Consider the following 8,966-nt stretch of genomic DNA (forward strand, 5'->3'; position numbering starts at 1 on the left):
TTACGATTTTCCAGCAATCTTTGATGAATATTTAATCCAAACTTGAAAATACTTCATTAGATGTAATGATGTTTAGAAGCCTCTTCTAAGGCTTTTGGTGCAAAACACCAAAACTCACATACCAGATATGAATATTTGTTTTCCTTTTCAAATAAAAATTGTGGAAATAATACATAGAAAAATACAGGCTAACTAAAATGCATTCATTTGTCAGCAAATACTGCTAAGAGACACAGAACATATTGCTGAAGATGTTCAAATACAAGTATTTGAAAAATAAGCAATATGGGACATTTGCTGTGCAGTTGGATGAAAGTGCAGTGTGTATTTTTTTAACATGTATCAGTGTATGGTATTTGCTAAATTTTGTTTCAGTGATGACAACATGAAGAATTTAGTTGTTTGAAAACTATTAAAGGAAAGATGTAGAAGAGAAAACATTCTCAATAACATATGACTTTATTAAAGATGATGTTTTATGGGAAAAGGGTATATAGATGTAACCACAATAGGGATGGCTACGTTGATCTCAATTTTTAATAAAAGTTCCAGGGTCAGGTTTTAGAGTAAGCACTGCAAGAGGGGCCCATGCACGTGTCATTTACAGGCAAAACAGTAGCATGAGAGAATTAAAAGGTAAAATGTACACAAAGTGATACAAGGTGTCATCAGTGTGATTAATATCATGAAGGAAAGAGTTAAAATACAGTCAAATCTTTATCCAGTGTTATACTAGCAGGTGGTAACCTTAAGAAACAGATGTTGTCCTGTTTGGAAAAAAAAAAAAGGTTTTCTGACCTTTTCTGGGATGACATGGAGCTTTCAATATTACAGGTATATAGCAAGCAAACTGAAGAAAGAACCAGATTTCATCTGGAATGTCAAGTCAAGGTGCTGCTTGGAACAATGAATTAGAAATTAACTTCTTTCTGAAAGAAACATGCTACAGAGAGATGATTTTGAAACAGATAGATCTAAATGTTTCCAATGTGTTGTTATTTTGATTTAGTTACAAAAATGATACATGTGGTCACCATAAATATATCTAGGTACACGTTTTAACATTTAAAAACAAAATGGCTATTTTTCAAATGAAATATTTAACTGGGCTGTGTGCCTAATTATTACACACATGAAACCCATTGTTTAAGGGATACACAGTTTCAGGTTTGCAATGAAAAACTTCTCAAGATTGGTTACAAAACAATGTGAATGTAATTAACACTAGTGAACTGTGCACTTAAAAATGGTTAAGATGGTGAATTTTCTGTGTATTTTATCACCATTAGAACAACATAAAACTGCAAACCCTTCGAATTCAGTTTCAAGAACAACTAATTAATATCAAAGGAGATAGAGAATGACTAACCACATTTCTTGAATGTGTGTTTTTGATCAATTGATGGGTGGGACAGAAAAACGGAGTCATGATTCACTATGGCCCATGATGCCTGTCTGACATTTGGAACCAGACATCTTTTAAAATTATTGTATACAGCTCAACAGTAATACAAACCAAGTATTCAGGTAAACTGAATTTAGAACTAGGCTGTCACATTTCAATATGACAGAGTGGTAAACCAATAAAACAAATAATGAAGTATTTGCAATCAAATCACTCTAAAAATATTTATCATTAATGTTTTTGTGATAACAGAAGATTTTTAGTAATATTAATAAAATAAAAATTAAAGCAAATGTATTCATCTATTGTTTAGCATTTTAGAAGTTGATTTTGTCAAATTTTATTGTAGGCATAGTTGCTATAATATGTGACCGAACAAACACACAGGTATACGGATATTAGGGATGTACCTTCAAAATATTTTTCTCATGGGAGGTCTCAGATCAAACACCCCAATCCCCTTCCCTGGTTCAATCACCTACAGAGCTTAGCCTTCTCCCTCTGCATCCCTCCAAGTGCTTGGCCAGTTGGTGCCTAAATGAGTCAAGTGCCAGGCAATGGCTGCATCCCAGAGGCCAGGGGATCCTGGAAAGGGTTGAAAGTTTCTGTCTTATGCCGAATCAGAACCTGCCATCTGGAGCTTCTGCTCATTGGCCCTAGCCCCTGCCCTTAAAACTCAGCACACACTGGCTCTTGTTTGGCTGGATGTCCCTCAACAGGCGTTTAGACCATGCCAACCCCTCAGACTTGTCTCAGAGTGGATTCTCACTCGTTTTTGGTTGTCCAACATGCCACCCCAGGACTTTGGCTCTTGAGCAAGGGACACAAAGATGTAGGATTGTTGGAGTGCCTAACTTTCCTTAGGGGTCCTTCTAAAGGTCAGGTGTGTCTCAGCACGACACCAACACATACAAACACAACTCTTAACTCCCCAACCATCCCAAGCCATCCCCCTATCAGTAAGTAGTATCTCCTTGGGCCAAAAACCTAGCAGTTAGTTTTGACTCTTGTCTGTCCCTTCAGTCTTTACCTAATCCATCCATACTCTCAGCTCCACCTCCAAAGAATATCTTGTGTCTTGCTACTTTCTTACTATTCTAACAGTTAGTACTCCAACTGGGCTTCCTCCTTGGCGTCTACAATCCACTCCCTGCACAGAAGTCAGAGTGATCCTGTCATCAGGTACCAGACGGCGTGAGCCCCTGCTCAAATCCTTCCAGGCACTTGCTATTTCACTCGAAATCCATAATCCTAACCATGGCCTTCTCCATCCGCAGTGACCACCCAGCCTCCACCCCCTGCTGGGGCCGCTCTTTCCCCAGATTTACACAGCTCCTCCGTGTGCTCAGTCAGAGTTCTTCTCTGATGACTTCACTGGAAAGGACAACCCTGTTCCCCCAGGTGAAGCAGAACCCCCACGCTCTACACCTGCCCTGCCCTCCCCTACTCTTCTTCATGAGCCCTCCCCACCACTTGTCATTTTCACTGCTGCCCCCACCCTCACCCCATAAGAATGTAAGGCCCATGAGAGGAAGGACAGGGCTTGGCTCACTCTCTGTCCACAGCACCTGGACCGACCATGATTGGCACAGAGCAGGTGCTCAGTAGTCTGGGGAATGAAAGAATGGGAGATCCTGCTGCCTGGCTATCTGGGGCCAAAGGGTTCCTGTCCATTTCTCAAGTGCAGTCCTTCAGCCACCCAGGTTTTCTGAGCTCTGCGGACCTCCCATAAATGCCCCTCTTGCTTAAGCTTGCCAAAGTTCCTTTCTGTCGCCGCCTCCCAATGAGCCCTAATTGCTACATCTCTTCACAGCAAATACTTTCATTCCTGTTCAGGTGTTCTCACCTACTCTTGGGATGGGAGGTCAGTAGGAGTGGGTCCAGTGAGGGCCAATAATGGCCTTGGCAGAGGTGTGGCAGGACATGGGGTGAAGGAGGCAGACAGCACAAGTCCTACTGACTTTATTTCCTGTCCCCTCCCACACAGCCACCACCTGCCTACGCCCAGCAGGCATAGCCCTACCTCCGCAAGAACTTCTTACCCAATTTCTTGTAACTCTGACCCTCTCTGAACCGCTGTCCATGCTGCAGCTACACAGACCCTCCTAACATGTGAGCCTGACATGCTATCCACCTCCTGAAAGCCTTCTGAACCCCTTTCGCAGTAAAGGTTTGTCCGTCCCACATGCCTCTCAGCCTCATCGCACAGCCCACATACCTGCAGGTCAGCTGTTCTGGCCTCCTCCGAGTTCTCAGCCCTCACTCCCTCCTGCCTCTGCACTTTTCATATTCTGTTCCCTCTCACCTACCCTCTTTAGCCTAAATGCAGCTATTGGGGTTATTGGAGCAGACACTGCCAGGGCCCATGGGTCCTGGGGCTTTGGTGGAGGGGTCCCTCCATCCAGCGCCTGCCTCTCTCTGTCCAGGGGTCCTCTCTGACTGCTACCCAGCATTCAGCCAGCTTCCTGTGGGGGTTGGGAGGGTCGGAGTGGTCAATGCCCTGCTCGGGCGCCTTTCAACCAGCGAGGGACAGAAATTGGTGATGAACACCCAGCTCGCACCACCCCTCGGTGAGGGGACGCTTGAGTCTGCATGGTCTCTCAAGAGCATCCACAGCAAGAAGAGTCGTCCGCAGTGGTCAGTGTCCCCTTGACATGCGCTTTCTTGGCTTCTTTCTCTGCCTCCCTCTCTGCACTCACACCCCAGGTGAACGACTTGCATCCAAACCCTGTCGACTTGCAGGAGAACCTAGGAGAAGAGACATCCTTCATAGCACCATACATCATTTGAAGTAACCCACTTTATGATTGCTCTATTAAGGTCTCTCCAATAAACACTGCATTTGCTGAGGGAAGTCTAGTCTGTTTTGTTTCTCAAAGAATTCCCAGGGCTCCACACCCTGCCTGGCACCTGCTAAATACTCAATAACTACCTGATAAATGGAAACATGAATGACTTGAGCCGGTACTAAATCTGGTCTCATCCACTTCCTCTCTGTGTGACTTGGAGTGAGTGACAACGAGACCTCTTTTGGCGCCAATTCCCTCTGTGTGAAAGGAAGCTAATAATGCTGTCCTCCCAAGCTGCTAAGGGAGGAAATGAAACCATGTATGAAAGAACTTAGGATATACTGAATGCTCAGTAGCCGCTACCACTGCGACTTCCTCAGGTCTAAAACAGAGCTGAACATTAGGGGCACCTGAGGAGCAAAGTGACAGTGCCCAGGGCCAGAGAATCAGGACAAACGCGAGGAGAGCAGACACATCCTGAAGACGCCAACACCTGCTCAGGCTGGTTTTACTCGCTCGCTGCCTGTGTGGTGGGACATGACATTGATGTGTTCTTGGACAAACAGACACCCTTGATTGACATTTAGGGCCATTGCACCACGAGTGTTCTGCTCTGAATGGGGTCCTGAATCTCCACACACCAGTGACAGGGGACACCGTAGGAGGGGGAGTGGACAAAAGGTCCTGTGGGGGCACATGAGCACTAGGAAACTCACCCCAGGCAGGCAGGGAGCTGCCCTCATGCCAACCCGGCTCCCAGGTGCCCAGCAGCACCCTCTGTCCTGAATATTGGACATGCTTCAGTGGCCACGTCCTTGGCTCAGGGCACATTTCATGGCACGAGAGCAACACCTTGGAGCTTGTCTAGTGAATGTTCTCAGGCGTGGCTGTTCGAGAAGTGACCCAAGGTCCCTTACGTCTAATAAGTTGCCAATTTGATCAGAATTGCAGAAGATTGGTGTGAGGAACGAATCATCACATAGCTGGTGACCGAACGTGCCCAACAGCCCGGCATTCACCCTCAGTGTGGATTTGTAACTGTGTTTATAGTAGTGTGTGTGTGGTGACTGTCACTGAGGATCTGTAGGGATTTCCAGTTCAGTTGGACCTTATTTCATTTTTACATTAATTTATATATAATAGTTTATATGTACATATTTTCACTTTTACATGTATTTTGATATATATTGTTATAACATTTTATTATGTAAATATGGTATATTTATGTTACTATATATTATCTTGTTAAAGCATTTTGCTACAGTAGGACACTGAAGGTTTCTAAAGACTTCTAGACACAATCCTTGTAACATCAAGGTTCCACTCTAGCATTTAGGATCACCTAGCCTGACTTGAAACATGAGGATCTTGGGTCATCCTCCATCCCCTGCGTAACTGGAAACAGTTCTACTTACTCCTCCCCTGCCTGCTGGACATGTGAGTGTGGCAGAAATGTTCACCAGCAAAGTTTTTTCTCTACCATATTTCTGATTGATGGTGCCATACAGGTAGGGGTGAGTGGACATCTGTTGCTCTTGCCTGCCCAGCATCCCTAACTTCTTTTAATAAAGGAAGTCATGATATTTCTTTTAGGGACCCAATTTATCTTAGGTCAAACCAGTGAGGGCTAAAAATGGTCAGTGAGGGAGACAATCTGAGAATAAAGCCAATGTGGAGGAAACCAGAACAGAGATATGGATAAGACCAAATCCAGATAATACAGTTGAACTCCTGGATCAAGCCATGCCTGAAGCCTAACTTTCCCAATATTGGCTTCATGAGTCAATTATATCTCTTTTCTGTTTAAACAAGTTTGGGTTGGTTTTCTGTCTTTTGCAAAAACAGAAAGAGTCTTGGCCAGTACACAGAGCTTTCTCTAGCCTGGGCTTATAAGGATCCCATGAAACTTTTGGAATTTAGGCAATGACAGGAAACTCAAAGGTGGCTACTGTCAACTGGTTCTTATGTCTACATGTGTAATCAGCCTTACATCACTGTGTTCCACAGCGTCCTTTCCAAAGACACAGGAATAAAAGAAAGTCATTCATATTGAGGAATCAGTTGTAACTCTCCTTCCCACGAAAATCATTCAGCTCACCATGTAAGATTACTTATGATTTCTTCTTTCTTTCCAGGCTGCCTATAATCAATAATCAGAAGTCAGACAAATCCTGGCCCTGCTACATACTGTGTGACTTCGGATTATTTACTTAACCCATCTGATCCTGAATTCCTTGTATGTGTAAGAATTTTATCTACATTCTAGGTTTTCTATAAGGATTCAAGGGCATATATGAAAAGCCTTAAATTGTTTACAGCATACAGCTGACACTCAAAAAGAGATAGGTGATTATATTACTTGCTAGACATTTACTGAGATCTTTCTGAGTGCCAGGCCCTGGGGCTAAGAGTTTCACAGGCATTATTTCATTTAATCATTCCCCCAAACCCTGGGAGGTGTGCTGTACTGTGCTCCCCAGGGGCCAGACACTGTTTTAAGTACCTCACACATGAAGAAATCCTTAAAGCCTCACAACAGCTGTAACACCGAAGTTAAGGAGCATGGCCTAGGCTGCATCTCTGTTCCCCAGTCCATGCTGGAAGGCTGGGCACTACTGTGCCTCCAAACAGGGCAGTCCCTGAGATGATGGAGGTGCATAACAGTGTCCCTTGGGCTCTCCCTGCCTCAAGTCATAATCAGAGAGCAGAATCCAGGCAGCTGCTGCATTCCAGGAACCAAGAACCAAATCAAGATTTATGATGGGGAGAGCTGTAGGATAAAGCACAGAGAGTGAGTCGGAAGATACCAGGCTGGTTTGCCAGCACATCGGCGAAGGGACAAAGGAGCAAGCATGGCTGCCACATTCCTGATTCTGCTAAGGACTCTCTTTGGCTCCTGGGATGGAGACCTGGGCTCTAGCTGTCAGAGCAAACCCACCCAGACAGTGGTTCTGGGACCAATAAAACAATGACTGGAAAGCAATGATCTACAAGATATTCTTGCTGTATTTTTTCCACAGAAATCTACTATACTGCTAGCTAAATTCTTGGAAACCTGGAAATCCCCCAAAAGTGGTAGAAGCAGCTTTTCTCCCTCTTTTTTTTTTAACTATTTCATCAAAAGAGATAGAGAAAAACCACATTTCTTGGATTTAACTTTGTTCACACAAACTTTCTTTTTTTAAAAAATGAGAACTGACACCATTTAACGTAAGCATGAAACTATCACTCCAATAAATCTTTAAAAAGTTGCCTATAATTGTGTGGCTTTGAAAAACTAATTTATTTTCAGATGAAAATACCCCAAACAGGTCTTCTGGGTGAAAATTTTTGGTCCCCCACCTCCCTTAGGAGGCAGGTAGAACGATGGGAAGGGGCAGGGGTGCGCTGAGCGCAGCCAAATAAAAAGGCTGCCTGCAACTTGCCTAAAATAGAAAATAAAAGTTAGCCACTGCGTCCCGCTCAGCAGGCCCCTCTTCCCTCTGTGGAGCAAGTATCAGGCAGGATGCCGCCCCAGAGCCTCTGAGGATGTGCAGGAGCCCCTGAGGCAGTTAAAGAAGCTAATGCCCCCTGGTCCTCTGACCTCGGGTCGTCTTCCGACCTCCCGGGTGCAGGTTCACCCACCAGACTCACGTAAACGCCCGGCAGCTTTTGCTTTGTTCTGCTTAAGAAGTTCTAATTACGTTCATGTTTTGCTTCTTTTTAAAGATTTTTGGAGAATGACCCCTATTAAAGGAGCTTTATTTGGACGAGTCATGGGCGAGGTAATTTGCTCCCAACTGTGGGACAAGCCTTGGTTTGTGAAGGGCTAGGGTTCAAATCCCGCTTGGTGCTTGTGACCTCAGCCTCTCAGGAAGTCCGCGTAAAACGGCGAGGGCAACTTCCACCTTATTGGTATGTTGGGAGATGCGCGGTAAAGGTGAATGACGGCCCGCCTGCACGTGCTTGGTGCTTAGGAACCTCTGCTTCCATCCAGCTCGGAGGGAAGAGGGCAGGTGGCTCGCTCCACTTCCCGAGCTCACCTGAGAGGCTGGCAAAGAGGGGTAGGAAGGGGGGGGGTGAAAAGGGTAAAGAAAGGAAACCCCCAGCTGCTTCTAAGCCTTACCTGGCGCCTCATTAATGTTCCTCACGGAATTTGCACCCCAACTCCCCCGCTGGCCCTAAAACTGGTGCCTGCATCCGCTCGTGCCCTCGCGAATGGTTCACGTGAAATAGACATGGCAAAGTCACGCCCTCCAACTGAGGCCGATGTTCCGATGGTGAAAGCTTGACTGTCGCATCGTAAAAAAGGCTTCCCGTCCTCTTCCTTACTCTGCCCCCCGCCCCCACCTCCCCATCACCCCCACCTCCGTCCCAGCGCTCACACAAAAGGAGACCCCGAGCGAGGCCCCGGAACCTGCGGGCTTGTTTACCACTTCGGGCGTCGCGGCGAGGCGCTGCCCGGCGCCGCCACCTACCGGCGGGCCGCGGCCCTGCACCCGGCGCGGCCGACTGCGGCGGGCCGATGACCCAACGCCGCAGGCATCTGAGGATAACCTTTCCCCTTTCTTTCCAAGACCAAATAAGGGGGCTCTTTCCTCTGCGTGCCGAGCCTGTGGCGGTTAGGCCGAGGGGCGTGGAAAGGAGAATCCGGGAACGAGGCTGACAGTCGGCAAAACAACCGACCACATTGTTCCCGCGGCGGCCGGCCTCCTCCCTCCTCCCTCCTCCGGGCGGGCACGGCCCGTGCCCAGGCGGGGCGCTCCCTGCAGCCGCGCGGACTCGCGCAGCCG

General features: G+C 46.4%; 1 long non-coding RNA gene across 1 annotated transcript; it reads right to left on the reverse strand.

The window, feature by feature from the left end:
- Positions 1-305: 305 nt before the first annotated feature.
- On the reverse strand, positions 306-8,497 carry LOC108403302 (uncharacterized). Its single transcript, XR_001854649.3, has 3 exons — positions 8,300-8,497; positions 6,698-6,964; positions 306-4,153 (listed from the first exon to the last, which is right to left on the reverse strand). It is a non-coding gene; the product is annotated as an uncharacterized lncRNA (long non-coding RNA).
- Between the last annotated feature and the right edge of the window lie 469 nt (positions 8,498-8,966).

Source organism: Manis javanica, chromosome 18 (assembly GCF_040802235.1).
Source record: "Manis javanica isolate MJ-LG chromosome 18, MJ_LKY, whole genome shotgun sequence".
Taxonomy (NCBI): domain Eukaryota; kingdom Metazoa; phylum Chordata; class Mammalia; order Pholidota; family Manidae; genus Manis; species Manis javanica.